The sequence below is a fragment of the Eleutherodactylus coqui genome, chromosome 2, assembly GCF_035609145.1.
Source record: "Eleutherodactylus coqui strain aEleCoq1 chromosome 2, aEleCoq1.hap1, whole genome shotgun sequence".
NCBI classification, from domain to species: domain Eukaryota; kingdom Metazoa; phylum Chordata; class Amphibia; order Anura; family Eleutherodactylidae; genus Eleutherodactylus; species Eleutherodactylus coqui.
In genome coordinates, this window is record NC_089838.1 from 202040452 (window position 1) to 202058090 (window position 17639).

Consider the following 17639-nt stretch of genomic DNA (forward strand, 5'->3'; position numbering starts at 1 on the left):
AGGGTTCAAATGAGTTAAAACAAGAAAACAAAGGGTTCTTGCCTATCCTCAGCACCCGCGGTCCAGCACTGCAGACCCAAAATTCTCTCGGCATCTGTTGACTGTGGAAATTAGGCGACCAAAGACGGCCAATCAGAGACCATAATGTCACTATTCTGTACTCTTGGCATCAAGGCACGCGGGATGCGTGAGTGCTGATGCCAGGAGAATGGGCAGTGACATGCTGGCCTGTGATTGGCAGGCAGTGGTCACCTGACTTCTGCTGTCAACAGACGCTGGAAGAATAGCGGAGCTGCAGCGCTGCATCGCGGGCAGTAAGGATGGGTAAGTAGTAAGTACCACTTATTTTATTGTTTTAACTCATTTGGACTTAATTTTAAAATGTGCATTTAACCGGACAACCTCTTTAAATGGGTACATTGGCTTATTGGGTAAAATAAAAGAGCATATATAATGCTATGACTGTGTATAATAGTCTGCTTTTATATTTGGTTCCTGATTTCAGATCTTCAATTGAAAGGGAATAATGTGTAAAGACATACGCATTATATAGGTCTACGTGATCGTTTGGTATCATAGCTACTGTCCCCTAGATCAGACGTCTGAAAGTTCATTGTAAAGAACGTTTTTGTTTTTTTTTACATTTGCTGTTTAGCTCACCATTGTATGTCTAAGTCTCAAAAAAGCCTTTAAACAGAATGCCAACTCTTGAACAGCATTATGTTTATTTTTAGGTGCTGTTCAATTTCTTAGAGGAGTTGTCCAGGGAATAAACTTGCCCAATCTAGTCTGGGTTCAGCAATACTGAATATGCTGCAAAAATCCGAAGTTTAGCGTCAAAAGTCAGTGAATTTGCAAATTTGTATGTAGATCTGCACTCAGATTTAATGCCATTCAACAGGACAAACCTGCATGCAGCCACCCAACTCTGTTTCCATGCGGAACCCATGTCAAGCATTGAGAAGACAATTCTTTTTATTCTGAGATGCAGATTTCACAGCTGCAAGCCAAACAAATTGTCCCATATAAACCACTACATGGATTTCTACTGTACGCAATGGCAGGACAAAAGGATATGCATCCCACCATGGATTTCAGCAAGCATGGAATCTCTTGGAATACATGGCCAAGAAAACTAAATGTGAACAGGGCCTTAGTTATTGAAATGAAACAATTAGGGCTTTTACCCGCTAGCGTTTTTTTTAACACAGCAAGATCGCTGCGTTTTTTTCCAATGAGACTTTTTAATGCTACAAACTTGTGATTTTAACATTAGAAAGTCCCACTGATAAAACGCAGCGATCTCGCAGCGTTAAAAAAACGCTAGTGGGTAAAAACCCTTAGCAAGGCCAACTTTAAACATGTTACTGACTCTGCAAAAGGGGTGGAAGGTCTATATCACATGACTTGGTTCGGAAGTGGACCTAGGCTGGATTCAGGAAAGTTTGTTTCTGTGGACAACTTATTATGAGAGTTCGTTCACATGTAGCAGTCAAATTCAGCATTGGATTTTGATACAGATCTGCAGCAGACTTCACCCCTACAATTGAAGGGGTAAAGTTTACTGCAGATCCGTATCAAACTCCCAATCCACACACAATTTGGTGTAAAGTAGTTGCCAAGTGTTTCCAAGTGTTAAGTAGATAAATCTCAATCACACCAAAGGCTAAAAAAAAGCCATGTATGCAGACTCAATATTGTGTCACGTTTCTGGGTTTGCCACAGTGTGCTTAGACTATGCAGTCACCTGTGTGCTAAACATCTTGAAGTCTTGGCTAGTCTCTGTTTACACGCCACTACAGAACATATGCACTAGATGTAGACAACTAGCCCATACTGTTGCATATGTCTGCCATTGTAAAAAAAAGTATACCACATGATATAGTTTCTTTTTCACTATAATGGAAGTCTAAGGACATATTGACAAAAACTGTTTCCCCAAAAGGAGGTCCTACCCCGATAGTAAGACCTACGCCAAAATATAAGGCCTCCTCCAAAAATAAGATCTAGCTAACCTGCACCCCCCCACCAAAAAAAAAAAAGAAATCAATACTCATCTGGTCCACAGGTCCTGATGGTCTCCGACGGCGCTGCCGCAAGCTGCAGAGTCCTCCCCATCTGCCATCTCAGCTTCTTCTAGTGACGGGGCTTTGAATACCCCGCCTTCGACAAAGCGAGCGCTGTGATTGGCTAATCAAGTGCCAGCAGCCAATCACAGCCTGCGCTCAATGAGCCAATCATAGCCATTCAGTGATGTCATTCCCTGAGTGGCTGTGATTGGCTCATCATGTATGAGCTGTGATTGGCTGCTGGCGCTCAATTAGCCAATAAGACACTGTGCCTCTTTTGGGGCAAAATTTAATATAAGACAGTGCCTTATTAAAACACGGTAAGTCAGGAGAATTTCCAAATGTTTCATACATATTCAATAACAGTTAATTATATATACACTTGGCAACGTGCCTCATCCTTATTTTCCCTAAAATTGTCCGATCCTGCCAAAATTGTCTTTTGTGCATAGATACCTTTAGTGTTAGTGCCCACCCACAATGTGAACAGAGCTTTACTACCCCTTTTCCTCATAATCTGGGTACCCTCTAACGTTCACTTACATTAGGTTATTTCTGACATTTTCTTACTACAAGTATAGAGGAGTAATTATAATTTAGGAAGATATAAAGTTTGGATAACTGATGAACACAATGAAAAATTTACCCCAATTTTATAGAAATGCCTGCATTCGAAACAGTAGCCGGACTATTATGAGAAGGGTCAGTGTACTTCAGAAGAGAGGAGAATGTGCTGCTACTGTGTTTCGAACAGTGGATTGCCTAGACCAGATACATTATGACAAACCCTTAGAGAAGCACTCCTCTTTTTCAGAAAACCATCCCAGTATCAGTGGTCTCCGCTGTGAAGAATCCAGGTCTTTAGCCCATCCCCCCCAAGCTGTATATTGTGCACTTTTCTTCCAGCCTCCAGGTCACATGACCAGCACACTGACAACGGTCTGCGTCCTGCAGTTACAGGGCAGATTTATGGCAACTGTCATAAAGAGAGACTGTTCTTCTTGCCCATAGCAACCACTCAAAGCTGCTTTAATTTTGTATTCTGCTCTTGAAAATTAAAGATAAACTGTGATTGGTTGCTGAGGAGAAGAAAACCGACCTTCTTTTCGGAAGTCATCATAAATCTGCCTCATTAATTGCAGGAAACAGAGCGCTGTCACAGTGCTGATCATGTGACTGGGAGGTGGGAACAAAAGTGCAGATTACACAGTCTGGATGTCACTGATACTGTGTTGGATTTTCCCAAAAGAAAAAGAAAAAATATTTTATTGAGCACATTGAGTAAACATCCATAATGCAGGGAGAAACAGTAAGTGGACCCTTGAAATTAACCCCTTAACGACAAAGGATGTACAGTTCTGTCCTGTGCAATCGAGGTTTGTATGGAGGGGATCGGGAATCGATCGTGCTCCATACAATACAGGTCCCGGCTGTTTTTTACAGCAGACACCTGTCAGCAACAGCCTCGATCAGTGTGTATGCCAGTCACAGAAATAAACCCTTTAAATGCTGCTGTCAAAACTGTCGTTGTTTGTTTGCCATGGCAGTCTGGGATTGTCTGAAGGCCTCCAGTACTGCCATAGCTGATTACCTATGGTGTTTCTTGGTAGAATGCCTGTCACATCACAGTCAAATGTAACGCAAGTTCAAGTCCCCTATGGGGCTAAAAAAAATGTAAAAATGTTTAAAACTTTTCAAATTCATTATTATAAAAAAAATTAAATAGTTAAAGTTTAAAAAAAGCCTTTTCCCATATTTATAATAAAAAAATCTAAATAATAAAAACAAAGACATATTTGGTATCTCTGCATCCGTAAAAGTTCAAACTATCAAATTAATGAATTATCTGTCCCGCATGGTGAACGGCATCAGCAAAAAAATAAAATAAAATACGGCAGAATGGTACAAAATAATTAAATTTTTTTCTGAAGATGTTTTGTTTTTTGAGAGTAGTACAGCAAAAAAATATATAAATTTGTTATCGTGGCAATTGTACTAACCCACAGAATAAAGTTTTCATGTCATTTTTACCTCGTTATGTACACCATAAAAACAAGACCTCCCCCTCCGTCCGCAAAGATGGTGGAATTGCATTTCTTCTTCCATGTTACTCCACTTCGAAATTTGTAAAAGGTTTGTAGTACATTATATAGTGCATTAAATAGTGCCATTGAAAAATACAACTTGTCCCACAAAACACAAGCGCTCATACAGCTACATTGATGGATAAATAAAAGAGTTATGATATTTTGGGGAAGTGGGGAAGAAAAAACAAAAAAAATTTAAAAAGTGCTCTTTAAGGGGTTAACAACATGTAGATCTCCGTTTAGCAAGAATCACCTCCAAAAAAAAGGTTTCTTTTAGCTGCAAATAACATTTGCACAAAGTCGAGGAGGAATTTTGCGTCCTGCAAATTTGTTTTAGTTCATGAATATCAGATGCCATGTGTCCACAGCCCTCTTAAGGGCATCATACTGCATCCCGAGTTACGATCAGGAGCCTGACTCAGCCAATCCAGAAGAAATATTTTCTTCTTTTTGAATCATTCTTGCATAGATTTACTGGTGTGCTTTGGGTTACTGTCTTGTTGCATCACCCAATGTCTGTTTAGCTTGAGGTCATGGACTGCTGCCCCTTTTATTCTCCTGTTAGAATTAATTGATGCCTCAAAGACTGCAATGCATCCAGACCCTGAGGGAGCAAAGCAACCACAAAACTTGATGCTCCCACCACCATGTTTCAGTTGGGATGAAGTTTGGTGTTGATGTGCAGTGTTCTTTCACCTCCAAACACAGAATTGTCGTAACAATTTCTTATGCACTACAGTGACTTTCTTTGTGGCGTCCTTCCTTGATCACCATTCTTGTTCAGTAGTTTTCTAGTAGTGGACACATGAACACAGGTTTTCAAAGTTTATAAAGACATCTTTAGGTCTTTTGCTGTTACCTTTTGAGTTCTTTCTCATATCTTTCAGTATTGCTTATTGTGCTCTTGGAGTGATCTTAACAGGATGCCCAATGCTAGAGAAAGTAGCAACAGTCCTGAATTTTCTCTATTTGTAATAATTTCTCTAACTATGAATTGATGTACACCCAGATCTTTAGCAAAGTTTTTGAAGCCTTTTTCAGCTTCATTCATTTCATGAAAGTTTTTTGCATCGAGGCATGGTTCACTCTAACCAGTCTTTTTTAAGAAGAGCAGATTTGTCAGTAACCAGCCTTTGTGTGACTTTATTTAATGGGCAAAGTACCTGTGAAACCCACACTCCCAATCTTGTCTTCTTCACTGAAACAGCTTTTTGTCAATTAGCTCTTGGAGAAGTCATTAACAAAGATCATCACTTTTGTTTTCTCCCTGCACTGTGGATGTTTACCTAGTGTGCTCAATAAAAGACATGAACAGTACAACTGTTTGTGTGTTATTAGTTTAGTTAGATTGTGTTTGTCTGTAATTGTGACTTAGATAACAATCAGACCACATTGTATTAGTAATCAGTGCAGAAATCCACTGGGTTCACTTACTTTTTCTTGCAACTGTAAGCTTATATAACACAAATTATAACATTTTTTTAATGAAAGGGAGACAGTTCTCTCTTTCTCTAGAGGATACAATGCAGATATACATTACTAAAATCAGCAATTGATTTCATTGGGCAACCTGTAATGCTAATTTCTAGAGAAGAGTGAGCGTACTCGCTAAGGCAAACTACTTGAGCGAGTAGTGCCTTATGCGAGTACCTGCCCGCGCGTCTCAAAAGATTCGGGTGCCAGCGGGGAGCGGCAGGGGAGAGCAGGGAGGAACGAGGGGGGGGTGAGATCTCTCTCACTCTCTCCCCCCTGCTACCCCCTGCTCATTCCCGCAACTCACCGCTCTCCCCAGCCGGCACCCGAATCTTTAGAGACGAGCGGGCAGGTACTCGCATAAGGCACTACTTGCTCAAGTAGTTTGCCTTAATGAGTACGCTCGCTCATCTCTACTAATTTCCCCTGCAGAAGAATTGAAGACTCTCCAACTACTTTTCTGTTGATACAGTAAAAACTTATTGGGACCTTTTGTACTGAACAACTTTAAGGAATATGTCCACTTTTGCTACCAGTTTTTATCGCAGAATCGCATCTTAAATAACAAAAAGAAGCAACTTTGCAAATAGTCATTAATAAAAAAAACATACTATGATTATGTATATTCATCTCCTATGCAAAGCTAGTCTATACTATAACGGACAACAAACAAATCCTGTGTAGTCCTGTAAAACCTGTAGTCTGTAATCAAAGAAAATCCCTCTGTTTTATGTTTACAGCTCCCATGCTGCTCTTATGTAGGTATGTCACTGTAGTTCACCCCTTCTGACTCGTTGCTTTATCCTAACCCAAAGTAAATGGAAGGGTGTAATACATGACTACAAGAACAGACTACATACAGGGTTTGTTTGTAGTCTGTAGCCATGGTGACACATAGATGTGCAAATGAGATGTAACAACAAACAGTAGAATTTATTTTTAATCGAGTTCAGAATCAACACTTGCAATGTTTTTGTTCTTTGGAGCAACACAATGGTTGTAAATGTAATAATAACCTTACTTAAAGCCTAAATCTTAAGACCAGACAACCTCTTAGAGGTATACATAGTATATGTTTCTTGATCTTTACGCTTCTAACTCTGGCTTTTATGCGTTGTTGTACAATTTCAGTCTAAGTATACTATATTGTGCTATGGGTTTCAAATGTTTTGTTTATATAAAGTACAAAGTTACTGTATATGTGTTTGTTTTTTGTAACATGTTGTACTTTTGTAAAATGTGAAGCCTTTGTGTTTTACAAGATATTGGTATTTTATGTTATTATCATTATTTAGTTCCTGTGTAGCTTGATAATTCTTTGACTGAATGTTGTACTGTGAGAATGTTGGATGGTCTTGTGTATTCATCTCATCCTTTGTCTCACTGGCTGTTTTATTCTCCATGCTCCATTGCAGATGCTCTCGTTCATAACGTAGGTAACTATCACACTCTTTCACAAGTGGATGATGCCCTTCACCCCGTGTAATAGTTTATTACCGCTGTACCTTTTCCTTATCCCTGCTTTGTGTTCTGAACCCCCCTTTTAAACAAGAACTAAAGGTGGACTTAGGTTGTGAAGACCTATTTAGGCAAGCATATTAAACAATCAGATTACACTTACAGTGGTGCCTTGAGTTTAATTTGTTCCGTGACAAAGCTCTTAACCCAAAACACTTGTAAGTCAAATCAATTTTCTCCATTGAAATGAATGGATAAGCCATTAACACATTCCGGATCGCTAAGCTCTCCCACTGATTTCAATGGGGATGGCATTGCCCCATTGAAAGCAATAGGACGCCGGCACCTCCACAGTGATTTTCAGGGAAGGGCTTTAAATATAAGCCCTTCCCTGAAAATCATCCATAGCTATAGTTAAAAAAATATATAAATATATATACTCTCCTGTCTGCTGGGGCTCTGGCGCATTTTATTCTCCCTGCATTGCTCTGAAACTTTTCAGCAGATGGGTATTAAAAATGCAGGGAGAACAAGTAGAGGCTAGACATGCCTGAGCCCCAGCAGTGGGGGACAGGTGAGTATATATTTTTTTACTACAGCTAAGGAAGATTTTTCAGGGAAGGGCTTATATTTAAAGCCCTTCCCCGAAAATCACCGCAGGGGTTGCTGGCAGGCCATTGCTTTCAATGGGGCCACCGGCAGCAGCGGCAGGCCCATTGAGAGCAAGGCTCTTAACCAAAGTTTTTGCTCTTAAGTCAGAGCAAAAATTAATGAGAGAGCCTGCTCTCAAGTCAAAAAGCTTGTAAGCTGAGGCACTCCTAACCCAAGGTATCACTGCATAAAAGAAATAACATGTAGCACAGATTCAGTTGATTAGTTGGTCAAAGTATGTATTTTGTTGTATTATAGGGCAAACAGATACCGTGTTATGAGTATATTTATCAATTGCAACGCAGAACAGAAGAACATAGCAGAACCTTGAAAGTGTTGACTTCTAATAGGCTCAACTTTCAGAGTATTACCGTATCATTTGCCACAGAACTTTATGGGAACAAAAATAATATTTCTGTGCAGAAATTACAAAACTGAGTATTAGGTCTTTGCAGGTTTTTAGCCTATGTATGTAAACATGGATGCTATTTTTGGGGCTAGTCACTACTTCCCCCACCCCCCATTTTGTTAATCTATACGTAGGTGACAGATTTGAGATGTTGATGGAATCCATTGTTTTGGTGGTTTGGAAATGGACAACAAGATGCATTTTCCAGAAATGCAATCTTTATTGAAATTTTTTTTTAAATGTATCATTTATTCAAGTTCTGAAAGCAAGTCATATTAATTTTTTGTTTGGTAAAACTAAAGTCAATGCATTGAGAATCTAGCGTTACTAAAGTATAGAAAGATTTAAGTGCATGAGTCCGATAATACCAGATTTAGCCCATAGACAAGAGCAGGAGTGATACACACAGTTGTCAATTTAAATACACCTTTGTAGTATCATAGAATTGGAAGGGACCTAAAGGCAGGAGTTGGCTGGCAAATTTTACCCAGGGGTGGAAGCATACAGCATTGACCCATGAGTAGTGGCCCACCCTAGGTGTGTGTTTACACATAGTGGATTTGGTGCAGCTTTTCCACTGCAGAAAATCCTTACCAAAATCTGCATCAAAATCCGCCAAATTTGGTGTGGATTTTGACACGGATTCGCAGCAGATCTCACTGTTTCAATTAAAAGTGTGAAGTCTGCTGTGGATACGTGTCAGAATCTGAATGAAATTGTGCAGATTTTGGTGTGCATCCACACTGAAATTCCCAATGTGTGCATGCACCCTAAAGGTGGAAAAACAGGGTGCGACTGGCCACACCAAGCCAAACCATGGCCACATAAATTACTGCCAAAACTATGCTGTTATTATCCACCGTGTGTGGGCATAGTCTAACTGTGTGCTGCCAACCAAACCATGTCCTTCCATCCTTAACTTGTTTATCAATTGCACATAAATACAGCAGCAGAACCAAGCTCATGACATAAATGCAGCACCAGAGCCTAGCTCCCAACATAAATATAGCACCAGAACCAATGGAATAGCATAACTGCAGTACCAGAACCAGGTAATATATCTATTTTCTGTATGGCCACTTTCAATCAAGCGACCCTGTCCCACTGCAGTTCTACAGTTATCATATAATCTACTCAAATACTGGCCCTACACAGTCATAGTGATTACAGTGCAAATACATCCAGTGATCACAGGTGATATTGTCTGTGTTTGGAGTTGTCAATATTTGTTTTTCTTCTTTCTGGGTCTAGAGCACCGCTGAGATTTTTTACAGCTACAGTTCGCTACTGCACACTCTCCCCATCCTGCTGCATATAATAAACTTTTCTTTCCCTCAGTAACAACGTGCCTGCTTCTGTCCCACTAAGTAATAGTGCCCGCACTGTGGTCCCACTAAAAGTTTTCCTGTTATGGTCCCCACTTATTAATAGCTCCCCCACTGTCATCCCACTAAGTAACAGTTTCCTTGCTGTGGTCCCCATTTAGTAATAATGCCAATGCTGTGGTTCCTCTAAGTAATAGGGCCTTACTGTGGCCACACATAGTAGTAGGAATCCCTCTGTGGCCCAAATACATAACAGAACCCTGTATGTGGCCTCAATTAGTAAAAGGGACCCTAATTGTGGCCCGAAATAAGTAATAGTGACACTCTATTGCCCCAATTAGTAATAGTATCTCTGCTGTGGACCCCACTTATTAATAATGCCCATGTTGTGGTTCCACTACGTAATAGGACCTTACTGTGGCCCCAATAAGTAACAAGACCCTCCATGTGGCCTCAATTAGTAATAGAACCCCCACCGTAGATTAATTAATAGTGACCTATATGGCACCAATTATTAATAGTATTCCTACTGTGGCCCAATTAGTAAGAGCGACCTCTATGTTGCTCTAATTAGTTATAGGGCACTTCTGTGGCTCATATAGTAACACTCACAGTTTACACTCGCTGAATGACAGACACAAGCACTGACAGTGCATGCAGTATTGGACCTCTCACACAGTGTAACCTTGTTTCTCCTTCCCCTGATGTCCTCACTCATGCTGAAGCCAAGCCGGTGACCCTAAACACTTGCTGGGAAGCTCATGCTTCCTCCCCCCCATGACCTAGCTCACACCTGCCTCCAGGGTCATCAGGTCAAACCTCCGGCTCAATGCAGGATCACTAAATCATCCCAGACAGATATTTGTCCAGCCTTTGTTTGAACACTTCCGTTGAAGGAGAACTCACCACCTCCCGTGGTAACCTGTTCCACTCATTGATCACCTCACTGTCAGAAAGTTTCCTCTAATATAATTTGTGTTTCCTCCCTTTCAGTTTCATCCCATTGCTTCTAGTCTTTCCTTGTACAAATGAGACTACGGCTGAATCCTCTGCACTGTGACAGACCTTCAGACATTTGTAAAGAGCTATTAAGTCTCCTCTCAGCCTTTTTTTTTTTGCAACCTAAACATTCCCAGATCCTTTAACCGTTCCTCATAGAACATGATTTGCAGAACGTTCACCATCTTGGTAACTCTTCTCTGAGCTTGCGCCAGTATTAGGTTGTAATAGCCCCTTCTGCTTTTCAGAATAGTCTGAATTTGGCATAAATTCAATAAGGTAAAGGAAAATTTCCTTAGATATTCTCCTTGATGTTGACATAACAGTATTAAAACACTTCCCAAAGGTGCTCTTTTGGATTAGGATCTGATTGCCATGTCATTGTGCACTGAATTCATGTTTGTGGGCTTTGTGATATGCTATGTAATATGGTGTGTTATCATACTTGGAAGCAGCAGTAAGAACAAGGGCTAACTATTGCTCTAAAGGTTTAGGCAAAAGGACAGCAACAATATTCAGGTAGGATATGACATTTAAATGATGCTCAGTTGATATTCGAGGGCCTATTATATATCAAGAAGAAATTTCCCACAGCATTACACCAAAAGTGTCGTCAGAAGTATTGGCACATGGTCTATGGATTCAAATTTTGTGCCAAATTTTGACCTTTTGATTTAAAAGTGGCAGCAGGAATCCTAGACTTTATTCCAGTTTTCCGGTGAGATTTTTTCCATTGTAGCCATAGTTTCCTACTCTTAGCTGATATGAGTGGAACCCTATTTGACCATCTGCTGCTGCAGTTCTTCCACTTTAGGCCACGGTCACACAGGGCGGATTCCCGACGGAAATGTCGCAGTTTGGCCGCAGCAAAAACCGCGACATTTCTGCCAGGAGAACCGCCGCGGCAAAAGCCGCAGCGGCTTTGAAGCAGCCCGGCTGCTCGCTCTTCCGCTGCGGCCGGCACTCCCATAGAGGAGAGCGCGGCCGCAGCGGAAAAGAAAATAGACATGCTGCGTTTGGCAAATCCGCGCCGCAGCAGCGGCTTCTGCCGGCTTGGCCAGAGCGGATTTGCCGTCCCATGTGGACGAGATTTCTGAGAAATCTCGTCCACATGACTGGCTAATCCCGGGATTAGCGACCGCATGCGGATTTGCCGCAGCAAAATTCCACATGGAATTTCCGCGGCATATCCGCCCCGTGTGAACCCAGCCTTAGAGTTTCATTTGCTGAGGTGCCATTGGTTATTTCTGTTGAGGCTACAAAATCGTGAGATTTTGTAGCGAATCAACATTGCTAAAAACGCATGTATGTGAAGCCCATGGTTTCCAATGGATTCTTTCACATGAGATGTTTTGTAGCCTGGAAGATCTCATGGGAAACCATGAGTTTCTCACGATTTTGTAGCCCAAGTTAAAGAGGCCTTACTGTCATCTTCCTGTCAGCTTGAACCGTCAGGTCATTCTCCTCTGATCCTGCTCACTACACAAGTTGTTTTTACAGAAAGAACTAGCAAACAGGATTTTTTGACGCAGTTATCTGTAAACTTCAGGGACTGTTGTGTATGAAAATGTCGAAGACTGAGGTGAGCTCCTGATGCATAAACTGTAACTGAGCCCATCACATCTGATACCACGTGGTGTTGTATGAGGACATCACAATGTAAGATGAATATTAGTGAGATAGCTCAGCCATGTGTAGTTATGGTATGGCACTGCTTATTGATGTATATATATGTATAGCAGCTCTTTGTCATTTTAACTTATGTACCACCCTTGGCTACCTCACATCACCGCCTATGGCTACATTGGCATGCAGTGCATAAAATGGGCAGGATATTGTAGGCAGATTTTGGCCCAATGTCTACCTGGTGCGCGGATCGCACGTGCGGGAAACCACCTGCAGCATGCTCCATTTCGTGTGCTTTTTCCGCACGGACAGCTCCCGCGGCTTCCATTGAGGCCTATGGAAGTTGTCCGGTCCTGTGGCACACCCGCAGCTGTGCCGCGGGACCGCGGTAATGCAGGAGTTCAGAGAAAAAATGTGTGCATGGCGCACGTACACGGCACTCTGCCGGCGTGCCGAGCACATCCACCGGGCCGAAGAAAGAAAACCCAGCCGCGACGAAGGAGAGACCGGCTCGACCAGACAGGTAACTATAATCTGTTTCCTTGGCCTAATGTCTGCCAGGGCAGGAGGGACCCGCTGTGGGACTCTGCATGGGAAATATGTGCAGGCCCGAATTTTCCCGTGGACATGAGACCTATGTTGTAGAATTTTGCAATGCATAGGGTAAAATCTGCTGTCAAATTCACATTGAAATCCGAGGCACAATCCAAATGTAACGCATACAGATTTTGGAATAGACCAGAAAGCCATGGATTTGATTACAGATTTTAGAGGCGGATTTCACACATGTTGAAAGGGTGACCATACTTCAAATCATCAATTAAAAACCACCTGATGACTTCTAAATTGCAAATGCAGCTAGGGTGGATTTCTAAATGCAACCCACACAAACTGCCTAGTTGCAGCTCAAGAGAGAATTAAAGGGGGGATAGGAAGAGGCGGAGCTACCACCAGCATGGGGTGGCTCACAGTTGCTATACTTTTAGCATTGTTTCATAGCTGTGTGTAAGCACAGCCTGAAGTGACGACAAATTATAGGTTTACTTTAGCGTTGTACACATGGTGTGGTGCATTTACTGTGCATCTACATTTTCTTTTTTTGCATAATTTTCATTCCAGTTTATTTTTCCCCACATAAATGTGACAAAGTAGAAACTTTTAATGAAAAACTGCTGTTTTGCAATCACAGCAAAAATCACAGCCAAAACCATGATCAAAATTACTCAAGAAAATACATTCTTACGGTAGGACTCTTTTACACAGCAGTATTTTGGTCTGTATGTTGCATCATTATTTGTCAAAGCAAGGCTTGGAACCTACAGAGTGAAAAAGTATCCTGGAAAGTTTTTCACCACTTCTTTGTTTTGCATCCATTCCTGATTTTGGCTTACAAACACTGAAGCAAAATACAGTACTGACCAAATTACTGAAACATAAATTGGCCTCAGGTAGCAAGGGTATGCTGTGTAGACATGAGTGGCTTTTGATGTGCAGACTACTTTTCATGGCATTAGATCACAAAGGACCTCTTGCATTTGCTGTGCTGAGAAATTGAGTAATATTATAGAAATCTGAATATGACCCCCAAAGTCCAGTCTGATCTTAGGCCTTAGTCAGACGGGCGTTTTTTTGCGCGATTTGCGGATCGCATGACGGATGCGCATCCGCAAATCGCGTGACCGGTGCGCGCAAGTCGCCCGCAAATCGCCCGAAAATCTGCTCCTAGCCGCGTTTCATTAGAAACAGGCCGGAGCTGTCCAGCGCATTGCATTCAATGGAGACGGCAATAGAGCCCACTCCATTTAAAGCAATGCGCTGCGGGCGAGCCCGGGATAAATTGTCGGGAAGGGCTTAAATATATAAGCCCTTCCCTGCAATGCATCCTAAAATGTGTAAAAATAAAAAATATATATATACTTACCTGCTCCCGGCAGTCGGAGTTCCGCGCGGCCATCCTGCTGTGGGTGTGAAGGGGGTGTGAGTCAGACCTGCCCCCTGATTGGCTCAGCGCTGAGCCAATCAGAGGCATGTCTCACTCACACCCATTCATGAATTCATGAATGGATGTGAGTCAGACCTGCCCCTGATTGGCTCAGCGCTGAGAGGCAGCAGTCACTCACCCATTCATGAATTCATGAATGGGTGTGTGAGTGAAACCTGCCTCTGATTGGTCAGGGCTGTGACCAATCAGAGGCAGATCATTCAGCAGGCGGGGATTTTAAAGCCCCGCCGGCTGATAGTGCCGAGAAGCAGTTCAGGAGAACTGACATCGGCCGCGGCTGGACTTTTTTTTTATTTTAACACATTTTAGGATGAATTGCAGGGAAGGGCTTATATATTTAAGCCCTTCCCGACAATTCACCCCGCGCACGCCGGCAGCCCATTGCTTTTAATGGAGCGGCTGTATTGCCGGCTCCATTGAATTCAATGGGCAAACATCGTTCTTCTCTGTCACAGCTGTTACAGCTGTGGCAGAGAAGAATGATTTGTCTTCTATATGTTCTCAATGGGGTCGGCGCTGCTGCCGCCAGCCCCATTGAGCACATATAGGGAAGAGAACAGGAATCGCAGATCGCAGATAGGTGCGATCTGCGATTTTTTGTTTTATAATTTATCGGACGAGCGCATAAAAAGCGCTCGTGTCCGATACCATTGCAAAGCAATGGTTTTATAAAATCGCCGGAGGCATGCACATGCGCAAATCGCGGCTAAAAACGCCCGTCTGACTAAGGCCTAATAGAGAGTTTTTTTCTTCTTTTTGCGGAAGTTTGTTTATTGAAATTCTGAAAGAGTTTACCATATTATGGTTATTAGTTTATTTTTATACCTTTTTATAAGTATTGAAAAATAGATTATGCTTATTTTGCTTTGCTTTTAAGACTTTTCACACTTTTGCATATTTCCTCTAATTTTAGACAAGAAAGCCATATGAAAATGTCAAGTACAAGACACGCAGATATGCTCAAAGTAGTATACAGAGAAAAAAATATATTACATAATACACTTAACGATCACTGCATTAGGAACAGCTGGCACATGTCATCTTGTGATCAGAAAAGCGCTGCACATGATGACCGAGTCACGATTTGCTCTCAGATAATGTGCTGACCTCTCCTCTCTGCAGCATAAGACAACATTTGGCAGCCATGATGACTTGAGTGACTTTGGTGACTTGAGTGACTTTGACCACTGGCAGATTTTTAGTGCCCAGGAGTGCAGGGCCAGTATTTCTGAAACAGTCAGACTTGTTGACCATTCCTGAAGCACTTTATCAAGAGTGCACTTACACTGGTTGAACCGTGGACAGACAGTCAAGAGAATATCACACAGTGGCAGGCCACGTGTTGTTGATCCTAGAGGCAAGCGTCGGGTGGCATGTCTGGTATTTTAGCAACGACATGCCACCGTGGACCAAATGACCCAGTAGTACAACAGGGAAGTTAGACAGATTTCCACAATCACTATGCGGCATGCCTTTCGTTCAATAGCCAAATACCGAAAAGGGTGCCTCAGAGTATTCTGCATCATCACCAGCAAGGCCTCACATGGGCCCAAAAAAAGACATGAATAGACCTTGGACAGATGTCAGAAAGTTGTCTGGAACCATATGGATGGCCGGGTCCTCATCTGACGTAAACAGCATAAAGCCGTATCCCATGGCTGTACAGTTGGGGTTCAACATACCAGTAGTGATGGCGTTAAGTTCTGGGGAGCATTTTCCTGGCATGACCTAGGACTGTTGGTCATCATATTATAATCCTTAAATGGTGAATGCTACAGGGACCTGTTAGCTGATCATTTGCTCGCAAATGTTCAGGAAGTCTTCCCTGACCACAGTGCAATTTTTCAACAGAACAACAATCCATTTCATCAAGCCTGGATCACTAGGGAGTAGTTTGAGGGATACAACAATGACTTTTCGACTCTGCCTTGGCCCCCAAACTCACCAGACTATAACCCCATTGAACGTGTTTATAGGCTGGAAAGGGCTATGAAATCTGCTCCCACTTATCCAAAATATGCAACAACTGACATAGCTGCTGTTGTGGGCACAGGTCAAGTTGAGTGCGTTCACCACCTTGTGGAATCTGTTCCTCGACTTCTGAAAGCCATGATTGCCCAAAAAGATGGAACAACTAGTTACTGAGTAGGTGTTCCTAATGCAGTGATCATTCAGTGTACCTTATTTCCATACAAACCAGAGAAAGGTTGTTTAGAGTAAAACATAAAAAAGCACAACACAAAACATAGACCCTGTGAAATCTGCTATTTATGAGATCCAAATTGAATTTGTTTATAGCATGTAGGCTTTTCATTCAGTTTACATTTTGCTGGGAATGGGACCATCCGAAAATATCTGAATAAGCAAAGATAAATCATTCTAATACTCCCTTTCATCCCCCTGGAGTGTAATCGTACATGCTTGTCCTGCTGCCCCAGCCAAGGATGAGGAATAGGAACCTTCTTTTCTCACCTATGTTGGGGGTCACATGGGTTGAACCCTCTCCTAACTTATTTTTGTGACCGCTTTGACTGTTTACCAAAGTAAAAGTATTGTTGCATAACCCATGTGAGAATAACATTTAGCACTTTTTAGTACATATTTCTTTAATGAAAAAAACTTCACTTTTACCTATCCACTCAGATTTAGGTCTTTTTAGATTCTTTTTACAGGTAAGCATTATCCTTTTACATTTTTTTATAGAAATAGTTTTTCTTTTTCAGGTTTGTCAAGGTTCAAAAAATGGCAAAAGAAAAGTTCATTTTTAGTAGAATTTTTTAGTGATCTGAAATAAAGTTGGTGATAAGAACTATCATTCCTTTATCGATCTGTATTTTTATTTTTACTCATTTATTGTGTCCCATATTCTTGTACCTCTTCACACCAAAAGTGAAGAGTTTAGGGGTACTTTATAATTTAACCCCTTCATGACCAATGACGTATTGGTACTTCATGGAGCGTCGGGGTATGTATGAAGAGAGGTTGCATGGCAACCTCTCTTCATACAGTGCGGGCGTCAGCTGTTTATAACAGCTGACACCCACGGGCAATAGCCACGAGTGTCCGCGCGGCCGATCGTTGCTATTAAACATTTAAATGCCGCTGTCAATTCTGACAGTGGAATTTAAATTCCCCGCGATGTTCGGGGGTCCCGCACGGCTCCCCCGCGGTGATGCCTTAACAGACTGCCTAACAAGCCATCCCCGTGGGGTGGCTTGATAGACTGCCTGTCAAAAAGCAGTATGACGTAATGCTATAGCATTATGTCATACTGCAGGAGCGATCAAAGCATCGCATGTTAAAGTCCCCCAGGGGGACTTCAAAGAACTGTAAAAAAAAATCAATAAAGTTTTTTTTAATTGAAAAAAAAAAAGTTGTAAAAGTTTAAATCACCCCCCTTTTGCCATATCTATTATTAAAAAATCTAAATAATAAATTAAAAATATGTATTTGGTATCGCCGCGTCCGTAAAAGTCCGAACTATCAAACTAGTGCATTATTTTTCCCACACGGTGAACGTTGTCCGAAAAAAAAATAAAG

The 17639-nt window shown here is 41.7% G+C and overlaps 1 protein-coding gene across 4 annotated transcripts in view; it reads left to right on the top strand.

Moving 5' to 3' along the window:
- SHANK3 (SH3 and multiple ankyrin repeat domains 3) overlaps nt 1–17639 on the top strand; it is a 412785-nt gene that overhangs the window by 285630 nt on the left and 109516 nt on the right. The window lies entirely within an intron of this gene.